The 13,213-nt window shown below is 36.8% G+C and overlaps 1 long non-coding RNA gene and 1 pseudogene across 3 annotated transcripts; one reads left to right on the plus strand and one right to left on the minus strand.

The window, feature by feature from the left end:
* Positions 1 to 4,030: 4,030 nt before the first annotated feature.
* Positions 4,031 to 6,542, plus strand: LOC122016551 (annotated as a pseudogene).
* Positions 6,543 to 6,924: 382 nt separating this feature from the next.
* Positions 6,925 to 11,095, minus strand: LOC122015641. Of its 3 annotated transcripts, XR_006120938.1 has the most exons (5): positions 10,780 to 11,095; positions 10,436 to 10,475; positions 7,390 to 10,329; positions 7,243 to 7,314; positions 6,925 to 7,163 (listed from the first exon to the last, which is right to left on the minus strand). It is a non-coding gene; the product is annotated as an uncharacterized LOC122015641 (long non-coding RNA). The 3 variants fall into 3 exon arrangements; XR_006120939.1 differs by having other exon boundaries at positions 7,390 to 8,967; positions 9,410 to 11,081; XR_006120937.1 differs by having other exon boundaries at positions 7,390 to 11,073.
* Positions 11,096 to 13,213: the final 2,118 nt, after the last annotated feature.

The following is a 13,213-nucleotide window of genomic DNA, read 5'->3' on the forward strand; positions in this document are numbered from 1 at the left end:
TCGAATGTCTTAAAAGTTTCAGGGAGGAGAGGAGAAGTGAGAGATAACAATTTGAAATTTTAATTGAGTTAAAGCTTGAAGGACGGAGAACAAAGAGTCATTGCAAAATAGTGAAAAAAAAAACACAAGCTTAAGGAGTGTGGTCTTTTTGTAATCTCCACTTAATAATTACGAGTGCATAGTATTTTTTTTAATCTAGATATCTTAGAGGTGAACCGTCTAACTTCACAAAAAAATTTCGTTGATCATCTCAGTAAATCCGAGAAGTATAGATGTCCACAGCCTGACAGGGCAGCGTCACCAATAGTTAAAACTGTTGAAACTAAAACATCGCAGCCATTGGAAAATATTGGTTGAAAATTAAACCCTCACTGCATGAATTATTCGCCTTATCATTGATTATCACACCGTACGCGGGGGCTAAGAGTGCACAATGTTCTTGCTTATTGTCTCCTTATGCAAATTATGCAAGCTAGAGGTAGACGTAGTTCACTATTTGTCTTTCATTCAGCAAAAGGATGCGTGCGAGCAAGACATGTCTCTGGCTGCTGTCGGTATAGTACAAGGATGAGTCGTTCACCAGACTATCCAAACATCCTCGATTTAATTTTTAGTCACAGCACATTAAAGAATATTAGAATTTTTTTTCCAAAGATGAAAAAATTGAAACATTGACTATTAAGTGAGGAGTCGTGCTTTTAAAATTATCCAAGGGGCAAATCAAAAGAAGATCATCCACTTTTAAAATTAATTGGATATAGATTTATTATAATAATAATAATAATAATAATAATAAATGTCTATTGATTGAAGTAAAAGATGATAATACTCATTTTGATGACTAAATATTGCTCGTCAACCAGATATTGATAGGTAAATTATACAATCACAAAGGATATTTTACCGAAACACAACGGCCTTTTACATAGGAAAGGTTAAACATCTAATAAGATGTTTAACATTCGCTATAAATTGATTCCAAAATTTATTGAAATAACCATCCATGTACCAACTATACTAACTCTGGAGCAAAAACATTATATATACTAATGCACTTGTCCAAAAATGGGAGGGTGGAAAACTAAGGATGTGGTTGCTACGCTAACTAGCTGTAGAACGCACTCTGCTCTGCAAAACAAGTAACGTCAGTGCTGAGCCAGGGAAGAGGTTACCGGCGTTGGCTTTAAACGCTCAAGTCAGTCACCTGAAATGTAGAGGAAAGAGGAGCAACAGTAACGCAAGCGCAAATAGTAATCACGCGTACCTCCGCCGGTGATGACCCTCCTTTATATAGAACCCTGATGGGTGATGTGCACTCTCTTCGAGGCGTGGACACGATCTCTAATATGTCCTATGAACAGACATGTCAGGAAAGTACTTCTGACAACATACTTTAATAGTGCATGCATATCCCTAACACAACAATAGAAACTTCCGCCGTACAATCCGCTTGTCAACCATGTCTTGTGTCATCGACACTATCTCCGAGAAGGATATCGAGAGATATGACAATGGTCCCACTGCTTAGCCGAGTGGGGTAGCTTCTCGGCCGGGATTTCTCCGCTCTGTCGACCTCAGCTGCTCTTTCCTGAGGTGACTGAGTGTAGTAGCGTGCTCCTCCCATTCAGACAAACTCTCCAGTCTTCTTAGCATCCTGCTGCTCCGGACTGAGCGTCTGACTGTCTTACTGTATTATCCGAGCTAGACAGTTGGCCCGTTCGGACACTTATTACCCGACCGACCTTTGTAATCTCTTGCCAATCAGACCTTGATTGCTCCGACTGGCCGTTGTAGCCATCCTCCACTCAGCCACCGCATGCGAGCCTTTTGACACATTGGCGTTAACCACTTTGACTTTGACCTCCACCTCGGTAGTTAACCCGTGCCGGGTGGGCCCCCCTCTATCGTCGCATCAACTAGTGATCATACACACGCGTTGCGTGAGCTACGCTATGCAATAAATGAGAAAAATTAATCTTAGTCAAAAAGTCGCTCATAAATTGGGTAATGGTGCGTCAAACTCATGTAATAGTATAATGCTAGGTAATGCTTGAGAATTTCAATAGCAAGCTACTGTAATAGGCTTTCCCTTATAAAAAAATTAATTTAATATTATATTTGATCTTAGCAAAAATAATCGATAAAAGTATGTTTTCTAACATCACTGACGCAAGGTATTTATAAAAGTTTTTCTGCTCGCAGTACTGCCACTTCTAAGACGTGGGATTAAAGAAAATTCTAAATTTCTAATTGATTAATGAAAAAAATTTCAATAATACGCCGTAGCTGAGTCTCGAGGTCTAGATCCCTGATTAATTAATGAGAAAAATTCTCAATAATATGCCGCAGTTGAGTTTCGAACTTTAGATCACTGATTGAAGCGTCTATGAAAATTACTAATAAATCTTAGAATTATTTTCAATGTGAATATAAAAGAAGATATTAATGTAAATTCATTTTAGGTTTCATCAAAATTAATTAATTATATATATATCCGCTTATGATTCTCCTCTCCTTCCTTCAGGCCTGTGGTCGAGGTAGGTCCTCTTGTGTGCTCACTATCCAAGTCTTGCGAATTGAAATGCATCAATTGGGAGTTAGTAGGATCCTTCCGATGATCTAGTCAGCAACAGGCTGAGTATAAAAGGCTCATGTGCATGTGCAAAGGAATGAAAGCGCTAGAAAGAGAAAAGCAGAAGAAAATTAATCTCCGTGTGAAAAAAGAAAATTATACTTTTATTTACCATCGCAGAACTTTATATAGCCATGGAGGTGGAAGGTCCATGTAGATTGCCATGCAAATGCTAAGCGGGTTACGTGGACAATGGCACGAGGGGTCGTACACCGGCCAACTGCACAAGTGGGCCATTACACTAGAGGCGATAGTCGTTGTTTAGCATCACTGGTGTTGTCTAAGTTGTTAGCATGATGTCACTTTCCAGGTGGGTATTCTCATTGGAGTCAGTTTTATATCAAAGCCTGTCGGAGGTTGAGGTCATAAAGACTCGCTCGACTAAGATTTCTCATCGTTCTGAAACCGCTATGGCCACACGGGTAGAGGAGGCCGGGGCTTAATAGGACCCTAATATTGTGGAGGTTGTCGACTGAGTTTGTAAGGTTCAAATAGGATGATAATCCGACCAGATTCAACTGAGCTATATGAATATAATGATTGAAATAAAAGATATATATAACACTCCCTCAGCCCCCATTGTTCTATGCAACAATGTGTGAGCAATAGTATATCTCTTCCGTCACTTGCTCGAATCTACCACCATCTGATCGTACAACTATAAAAATAAATAATTAATTTAATTGCTCTCGGAATTAATTCTCAATTAAATATGACCGTTAATTTAGTTTTCATTGGTAACCTAGTGTTTTTTTTCCAAATTGAATTTAAATCCTCTCACCCTAACTCACAAATCACAATGCCACACACCCCCAAAAAAAATACAAAAAAAAACAAAAAAAAAGGATATATTTATGACAAAATAAGATGCATGTTAGGTCAATTTCATAATTTTTTCTATTGTATGGGAAAGAATTAAATGGATTATATTAGTTTGATTTACGAACCTAGCCAGGCTAGCCTTTCCTTAAAATAAATTTACCTTATTTAATAGTAATTAATGAAGTGACGCAATATAAATAAATTTATTTGGCTTAAATTTCTAAATATGGTAATTTTCTATTTATAAAATAACCTATTTTTCTGCCCATGTCTTATTTATCGTTATAGCTATTTGTCAAAATAAATGGATGAGTACCACAATTTTGTAAAAAGATTTGGTCAAATATTTAATGATATATTTTAAAGATCCTTATTTCTTAATCTCGACTAACTTTAGAAAGTAAATCAAGCAAAAATAAAATGGTATATACAGTTGTTTTTTTTCTAGCATATATATTAGTATGCGATAAAAAGTTTGTTTATTTTAATGACGTCATATAAACAAGTTAAATTATAAAATCATGCATATTTCAATCCGATATGGACTCTAAAAGCGCATAGGTCATAGGTGGGCTTCGAAGATCGTCGTGATCTTCCTCTTCTCCTCTTTCTCACGGGCAGGATCGGCTCTTTTTGTTTGGGAATCTCTTGGAATCCCGAAATAAAAAATATCTTTTTTTGGTGAGATCTCGAACCTCTTCTTCTATTGTATTTCATTTGTTCTTTTCTCGTTATTTTCTCGCTGGCTATCGCTTTGAATTACGGTGAGTTCTTGTTCTTTTCCGGGTGATTTATGGAGTTCCAGAATAAGATTTTAATGCTAAATGCTGAAAGTCTTTAGCTTTTGTCTTCTTTTCTTGTGACAGATCTGGCGAACTTAGTTTTGCGTTCTCTGTGATTAACTTAAGATTCATCATATATACAAGGCTTAACAAATTTGGTTTGTTGCTTGGTCTTCAGATCTTCCACCTGATTTATAGAAGTAAAGCAATTATACACCATGAAAGCACTCATCCTTGTTGGTGGATTTGACACTCGCCTCCATCCTTTGACACTATGTTTCCCAAAGCCATTGGTTGATTTCGCCAACAAACCAATCGTATTTCATCAGGTATGTACATTTTGGCCCTATACCATATTGTTGGTACATACATAAATGTAGATATTAAATATCGTGTTGTGAAGTTTGGTGATACAAAAAATATGTTTTATTGATTGCCCTTGTAAATTCTCAAAGTAACCGGATACATGAGGGCAGATAGAGGATGCCATGATGAGTTTTCAAAATCTACAACTATTTTACTTATGATTGAATTCAGTTTTCCTTTCAATTGTTTTGATGTCATTCATTTGTCTAGTTTTGGGGTTTCAGTTCTGCTTTTTTGTTAATTTTGTAATTCCATAAGTAACTATTTCATCTTCTTAATTTTCCTCTTACTCCACAAAACTTTCATCATCTGAAGTTTTCTTTCTGAATTGTTTTTTTTTAACTAGAAAGAAATTGGCATAATTGTGACTTGTAGTTCAGTATCGTGAAAGGATTCATCTTGACTAGGAATCTTGCATGAATAATTTGCATTGTTTTTCTAGTTGGGAACAATTGTGCATTAAGTTTTAGTTGGTCTTATTTCTTCTATATAACACTCCTTTCAGATTGAAGCTCTTAAGGAAGTTGGAGTTACTGAAGTCATCTTGGCCATCAACTATCAACCAGAGGTATGAGAAATCATTGACATGCCATGAATTTATCTTTATACAGATGCGTTATACATCAATGGAGATTAATACCATACATGATTCAATGGTTACATACTTCAATGGAAATTAGAACCTTCAATGGAAATTATTTGACTGATCTCTCTGTTTGTGTTTGTTTAGGTTATGATTAGTTTTCTGAAGGAGTATGAGGATAAACTTGGAATTAAAATCAGATGTTCCCAAGAGACTGAACCACTTGGCACAGCTGGTCCCTTGGCTTTAGCCAGAGACAAGCTAGTAGATGGTTCCGGTGAGCCCTTCTTTGTCCTCAACTGCGATGTCATAAGTGAATATCCTTTCGCTGAACTAATTCAGTTCCACAAATCGCATGACGGGGAGGCAACGATAATGGTGACCAAGGTACATTACCAAGGTACATTTTTACTCATTCGGTTTATCGTACACTAATAATATGACCTTTCCTACTCCAGGTTGATGAGCCATCCAAATATGGTGTTGTTGTTATGGATGAAGACAGTGGGGGGAGGGTTGATAGATTCGTTGAGAAGCCCAAAGTTTTCGTAGGGAACAAGATCAACGCAGGGATTTACTTACTGAATCCATCCGTCTTAGATCGTATTGAGCTGAGACAAACCTCTATGGAAAAGGAAGTTTTTCCAAAAATTGCATCAGATAAACTGCTCTATGCCATGGTCTTACCAGGTTTCTGGATTACATCGGGCAGCCAGAGGACTACATCACCGGCCAATGTCTCTATCTGGACTCCCTGAGGAAGAAAGCATCAACTAAATTAGCTGCCGGTCGTCATATCGTAGGGAACGTTCTGATCCATGAGAATGCTGTGATTGGAGAAGGATGCATCATTGGGCCAGACGTTGCCATAGGTCCAGGATGTGTGATTGACTCGGGAGTCAAGTTGTCAAGGTGTACTGTGATGCGAGGTGTTCTCATCCAGGAGCAGGCATCCGTCTCCAGCAGCATTATTGGTTGGCGCTCAACGGTAGGGCAGAGGGCACAAATTGAAAACGTGACCATCGGGGAGGGCGTCCATGTTTACGATAAGGTACACATCAATGGAGGGGTTGTTCCCCCACACACAGAAATCAAATCAAGCATCTTGACGCATGAGACGGTTAAGTGATGCGAGAAGCGAGACCTGATTGTCGGTGCTATTTTACTCATCTGCCTTGTTCCTCAATTTTATTATTAGCAGTGATTCAATTTCAGTGTTCCGACCGTAGATATAATAGTAGTGTTGGTAGCATCAAAAAAACCCGGGATATGGAAGCTCATTAGGTGTGTTTTTTTTCCGTTTTTTTAGTTCTTAGCCTCTGCACTCAATTCAATAAAGCACTATCAGGTACTCTTGTTTGCGTTAGTTGAATTAATTCTTGATTTGTGAAATGATTGCAACTGAATCTTTTGGTTTACTTGCATACTTCAAACATCAATGGCAAATCAACAAATCCTACAACTGCTCCTCCATGCTATTGTATCGTTCAGCAATTAACCCAATCCCGAAAGACAAACTGCCATAAACGGGAAGTTCAAAATCCTGTGCTGATAGTTTCAGTCACAATATGATTCAACCATGAAGTTCTAAACCAAACCCTGCAAGTAAAGATTATTACAGAATGATTCATCCCGGGATATTTTAAATTTTTTACATTCATGTAAACAAGAATTTGTAGTACCAAGAAATGCCCCCAGCAAAGAACATATGAAACATGGTAAATAATGAAACAAGCAGATGTAGTATAAAAGCTTAAGAAACCTCAATGATTAAGTCGTACTCAATATCCAGTGTCACATCTTTCTATCTTGCACTGCAGATAAGAGGATAGAACATCACAATTATGAGAAAGAACATATTTTCACCTATGCGATCACAGCTCACTGTAATTGCACCACACTGCACCAAATTCCTCACATAATGTATTAAGGCGTGCTTTCAGGTTGGGTGATTGGAAACTTGCATGAAGTATTGATGCTGCACAAAACAACCAGTCTGTGTGAGATTACATTTCATTAAATGATCGTCTTCATTAGATGTGCATGCAGATGAATACCTAGTAGCCCAATGGTGAGTGCCCACACTACTGTTAGCAGGTTACAGGATGTCAACCATAGGATGCAGCTAGCTGATATAAGAGGTTGAAGTCTTATTAGGGAAGAGATAAGTAATCTGGATACTAAAATGATACTCCTGAACTTACTGACTGAAGATAAGACAAACACCCAGCGAGGCTGATCACATATATGGATTGCTCTTTTCATTGATGGTCATCCCCGAATTACAGGGCTATGTCATTATATAATTGACACGAAAGAAAGATAAAGGTGAGATAATATTAACTAAGCTCTAGAGAATACTAAGTTCTTAGGCGGCCTCAACTTTGCAGCAGCTAGATGAGGAGAAAATTGTCTGACAGTCCTTGTGATTTTCTCATTAAAAGTAACTGCAAAGCTATGAAGTTATTCAATTTAGAGGAAGTAACAGGGAAGAATACTCTGGTACTAATATTGAAGTATACATTAAAAGAAGATGAAGAAGCAGCATCTAGTTTTCACATTACATAATTAAGATACTGTTAGCAGATTCACTACCTTGTTTCTCCGTTGATCTTAGCTTCAAAAGAAATGTAAAATTAACCTCAAAGACAAACAATTGTATGTCAGTACAAAATCGTACTTGCAGTTAATATATACTAGCACAAAACTACTACTACATGCCAAAGGGAAAAAAAGAAACACCAAACTAGAAAGTTCTCTCATAAGGATTCATTCTCGCTAATGAGAATGGTTGTTTCTATTTGTACATCAAAAATCATCTCTAAGATGAACTTGTTTGCATACTAACAATTATATATCACAACTAATTTTTTAATGTTAAGTTCACAACCTTGATAACTCATTTAAATCATTGAATAGATCACTCCAAACAACTGTAAAACATTATTCAGAATTTTAGACATACAATTTCAGCAAAATCAATATCCTGATCACTGGAAAAAATGTCAGTTGTCTAAAAGAGAATTATTATATGTTTGCTAAGTAGAGGCCCATAAATCAAATGCTTATGGCAACTTGGATGACCAAGATCACAGATTCCCAGTTAAATAAAATACCATCTTAACTTCTAGAACTCTTTGGCAGCAGCAGTGTAGATAGGACATCCACTCTTTTAAATATTGGTTTGACCAATTCCTAAGCTCATTTCTATTATCAATGACTGAAAAGGCATCATTCCGCATTTTTTTTTTCCACATGAAGCCATGTATAAGATGAAATCATGACAAACAGATACACAAACATGTCTTTTTTTCTTTTTCATCCTAAAAAACTATCCGAAACATAGCAATTTATTGATAATTCAAGTCCATGGAAGCTCCAATGACAAGTTTGAGCTAAAAAACAAAATTGTTGTTCAATGAGAAAGGAGATTTATGAAAATCCACAAGAAGTACATCTAATCCAGTTCTTTGTGTGGTCGAGTGTCTTTGAGTTACAAGAAAGATGACATATTTTGACATACTTTATAACCTTGCAACGCGAAGGAAAAACAATGTGAAATGTCAGTAATTTAAATTAGTGTAATAATTGATCAGAAATTCTGGTGGATGAAAATTGTGCATCTGCATAAATATTCAATTTGCTTCTACCACCAATGTCAAAATGTCATTTAGAGTAGATATATAGTTGATACAAACAATATTTTGATCTCTGATTCCAATTTCCTCCTATAGATGAAAGTGGTCGAGAAAAGGTGTGATATGAAATTGACCTGCATTTCACTAGAGAAAAGAAAATAATAAGAACCTGATCAAGGAGTCAAATGTGCTTCAAGAAAGAAAATTGGAGACTGAATTTCAATTCCTTAAACGGAAGGAAAAGCATCTGCTGCAAAACCTCTTAGCAAGCTTCAGACACCGATGACAGAAGTATTGTAAGCAGGAGCCCTTTTACGTATTGGCTTATATATTGTTTCGATCAACTTATATGGTTGGTTTTAATTATCATGGCATCATTAGTTCTGTTCACATTGATTAATGTTTAGATAAGTATATTACAATAAAAGGCACAAAGGTATTATTAAATTTTTGCCTACAATGTAAGCCCATGTGAGCTCCAACAAAAAGCTGAGTTTTAAAATTTTATTTTGATGTTCAATAAGGAAAACTTGGTTCTTGAGGTACCAAAAATTCAATTGTGAAATAGACAAGGAAACTATTATACCTATAGAAACCATCTTTACATCTGCTAAGGAGCCATCTACCTGAAACATCCAAAAGACCAATATCTAGTCTAGTTTATTCTTGTGGATAGGATGTTCAAGTTACAAGAGGAAAGATTTGTTGACATACTTTAATCTAGAAACATAAAAGGATACCAATGCACAACACTAGTATAAGTAAAATAAATCTACATAACCAAACAGAAAATGTGACCACAAGCATGTAGACTCAAATGTGATTTTAGCACCCAATGTCAAAATATATTAAATGATCAAGGTGGCGCACACCACATGATCCCTTCTTCCAATAACCTCTTATTAGACAAGCGGCTAAGAAATTGGCCTTTTGTGATATTTCTTGTAGGAAATTGACCAACATTTCACAACATAAATGAAAAGGGAGAAGGTTCTGATGGAATAGCATCATGTGATTAAGATGAAAGGTGGATACTGAATTTCAGTTCCTTAGGTGGAAGACAAATCATCTTTGCAAAGCCTCCAACCATAGGAATAGGCAATTGCCTTATCCATTCTAGTAAATTACAACATTATAATAAATAACTGTTATATAACATGGAAATTGGAAATTAACATAGCAACACCCACCTAAATGAAAAAGGATTTGATGTACTATCAAGTTATGCCAAGGATCAAATGTGGAGAACTAATACAATGCAATCAATGCTAATGCTCTTATCTCAGTCATCTGCTATCGAGCAGATGCCATCTTAACTTCTTCTTCTTCTTCTTCTTCGTTTTTTTTTGATAAATATCGCTCTTCCTTAGTGTATGAAAATTTAGTGTCTACCAGTATGGTTCTGAAGCAACCTATTTATGGGCAGAGCCTTACCTATCATTTAAAAACGCAACGCTTAAACCAGTGCTGATATAATAGCGAGAGGGTTCAAAAGAAATCCCACTGCTGTAGTAAGAAGTGCAGAAAAAAGAGTATTAGGAGGGGCAAAATAACACATCCTGTAACTTAATAACATCAACGAAACTATGCACGGCCTAGCGAATTTTCTTACCAAAACGAATACGATAAGAATGAAGTAGTTAGTCCTGTAGCTGCAAAAGAATTTCGCAAGGAAGATAAACTTTCGCATAAACATTATTAAAAATAAGACAAAACATAAAATTTCAGTATCCTAATTCCTAAGGGGCACAAGGACATCTAAAATCATACTATACGTCTTTAGCGATGGAATAAAAACTTCCACACAAAAAACAAAGTTGCTCATTTTAGGAATAAATCAACAGAATCCACAAAAGGTATCATCATCATAACATCAAAACCAAAAATTCAAAGGCAATCCGAACACATCGAACGAAACAAATTCGAGGAACAATTACATCATTAGAGCTATCTTACTAGTAAAGGTTGCATTTGAATCTACTGCTCCATTTGGAGTAAGATTGGGGAAGGTGAATCGGGAGAGGAACTCCGATATGAGGCGCGGCGCGGGGGAGCGGACCAATCCACTTCCCGAAGGGCGTCGATCAGGTCCTCTGCGGTCACGTTTCCCCAATCCATGTCGCTCCCCTCAGACTTCTCTCTCTTGATCGGAACCATAGAAATGGAGCACGGAGCCTGATCAATTTGGGGAAAGAAGATGACTAGTTCATAGAAGCTGAGATGTAAAAGTGAAATTCCCAAATAATATTAGAAACAAATAGAATGTCTTTGTTGAAAATTTTATTTGGGAAAAATAACTGAAATAATACGATGTTTGCCATGCTAAGCACGAGTCCGTGTGACTGTGTGAGGCATGATGGTCACTATGTATCGGTTACAACGTTTGAAAATAATTATTAAGAATATGATTAAAATCTTTGAGCACTATCAATCTTGCCTTTTCATATCATTCTTGTGTCGCTTGAGATATTTTACAAAATATCTTTATAAAAATAATTTTAAAAAAACAAATCAAAGCAAAAAATTCAATTAGTTACGTCTTAAATTTTATATAATAATCTTTTTTTTTGCAGATGTAAAAATAGAATATTTATTAATTATTTAGATATTTTATAATAAAATACTATATTTTGTCTAATTTATAATAGTATATTTTAAAAATAATAATGGATTAAATTCAGGCTTGGGCCATGCCAATGGCAATAACAAAGGTGTAAGTGCCTTTTCCTTGACAATAATTGTCCAACAAATTTAATTTTCTTTTATGAGGTATGTGAAGCATGTCATGGAATTATAGATGAGAATCAGGCTACGCCACATACAATTGGGTCTGATTTGTGGGTCAAATTGGGCAGGATTGACTCAGTCAGTAAGTTAAGCATAACTCAAACATTAAAAATATAAATAAATTATAAATTATTCAAAAAGTATATATTATTCTTTTATATTTTGAAAGCTCAATAGAGCTCAAACCCAGTTAAGTACGGATAGTGTTGAGCATGACCCATCTGGTGGTTAGATGTAATATAATGAAATTTGTAATGTAATTAAATTTATAATGTAGTATAATTAATATTATATTATTATATTTGGCGAAAGAGATTTATATAATTTTTTATTATAAGCATCAGCATATTCTTTTTACTTAGTGCCCATTTTGTTATTTTATGTATATATTTTTATAAGAAATATAATTCATATTATTATAGAATGATAAAAATATCATGCGATCTTTGTTGACGACGATCAACAACCACTAGCGACTGTGCCATCAACGATCACCGTGACAGTGTCATCATCGATCAGTGACCAGCGGCCATCGACTGTCAACGGCCACGCGGTGGTGCCATCGATGACCCGTGACTAGTAGCCGACGATCGACGGTGGTGGTGAGTGGCGGGCGGCTACCGACTAGCAGTCGACGATTGACAGTGGCGGCAGCCGACAATCGACGACGACGGCAGTCGGCAATCAGCGGTGGCGGTGGCGGTGGCCGACAGTGGTGGGGGGCGACTGACGGTGGCCGGCGGTGGGTGGTGAGCGGTGAGCGACGAGCGAGAACTGGCGGGCGACAACCGATAACGTCAACGATCGACAACGACAACTATCGGCTGGTACAAAAAATAAACTAGGGATATATTTAATATATTAAATTTTAAAATTGTAATGTAATCATATTAGTTTTATAATTCAAATTATAAAAATTTATTATTTTTTAAACTAGTTTACAAAACATTATAAATTTAAAATGGTACCAAATAAATTAATTAATCTTATAATATAATTCTAACTATTTATGCCAAATATAACTTGTGAAAATTTGTGTTGAGTCTGACTCAACAGATAATTTAAATGATTAAGTTTAAGTGGGACGATTGAGCCTGGGTCATATCTAAGTTAGTATATTTTATCACCTGATGTAGGATGGATCATGCGATAACTAGATTAGATCGAAGTCATCTAACCTACTTTGAGCTTTGATCCGGTAGTAAAGTTGGGGGACCTCCTCTGGAGGAGAGTCAATGTCACGCGGAGGTCAAAGGTCAACATGAGGTCTGGTCGATCGAATAAAGAGTGAGTCGACCGGCCGAACGGGTCCGAGCGGAATCAAAGATAACCCGACGGGGAGTCGGGTTTCCGACGCTCATAGTGAATAGGGTCGCCGGGCCGAGCGGGCAGCCCACTTGACCAAGGCATAAAGAAGTAATGTTGTGAAAGAACAGTCTCAGCCGAGCACGCGACCGGGAATCTTCCCGGCCGGACAGAGAGGTACCTTCCGAGCGGCTGGCCGCTCGGCTCGGGGAAAGATGAGACAAAAGGACAAGGGGACATTGGGGAACATCTTCTGACAACAGGCATGTTCAACGACCAAACCATACGCAGAATCTTA

Source organism: Zingiber officinale, chromosome 8B (assembly GCF_018446385.1).
Source record: "Zingiber officinale cultivar Zhangliang chromosome 8B, Zo_v1.1, whole genome shotgun sequence".
NCBI lineage: Eukaryota > Viridiplantae > Streptophyta > Magnoliopsida > Zingiberales > Zingiberaceae > Zingiber > Zingiber officinale.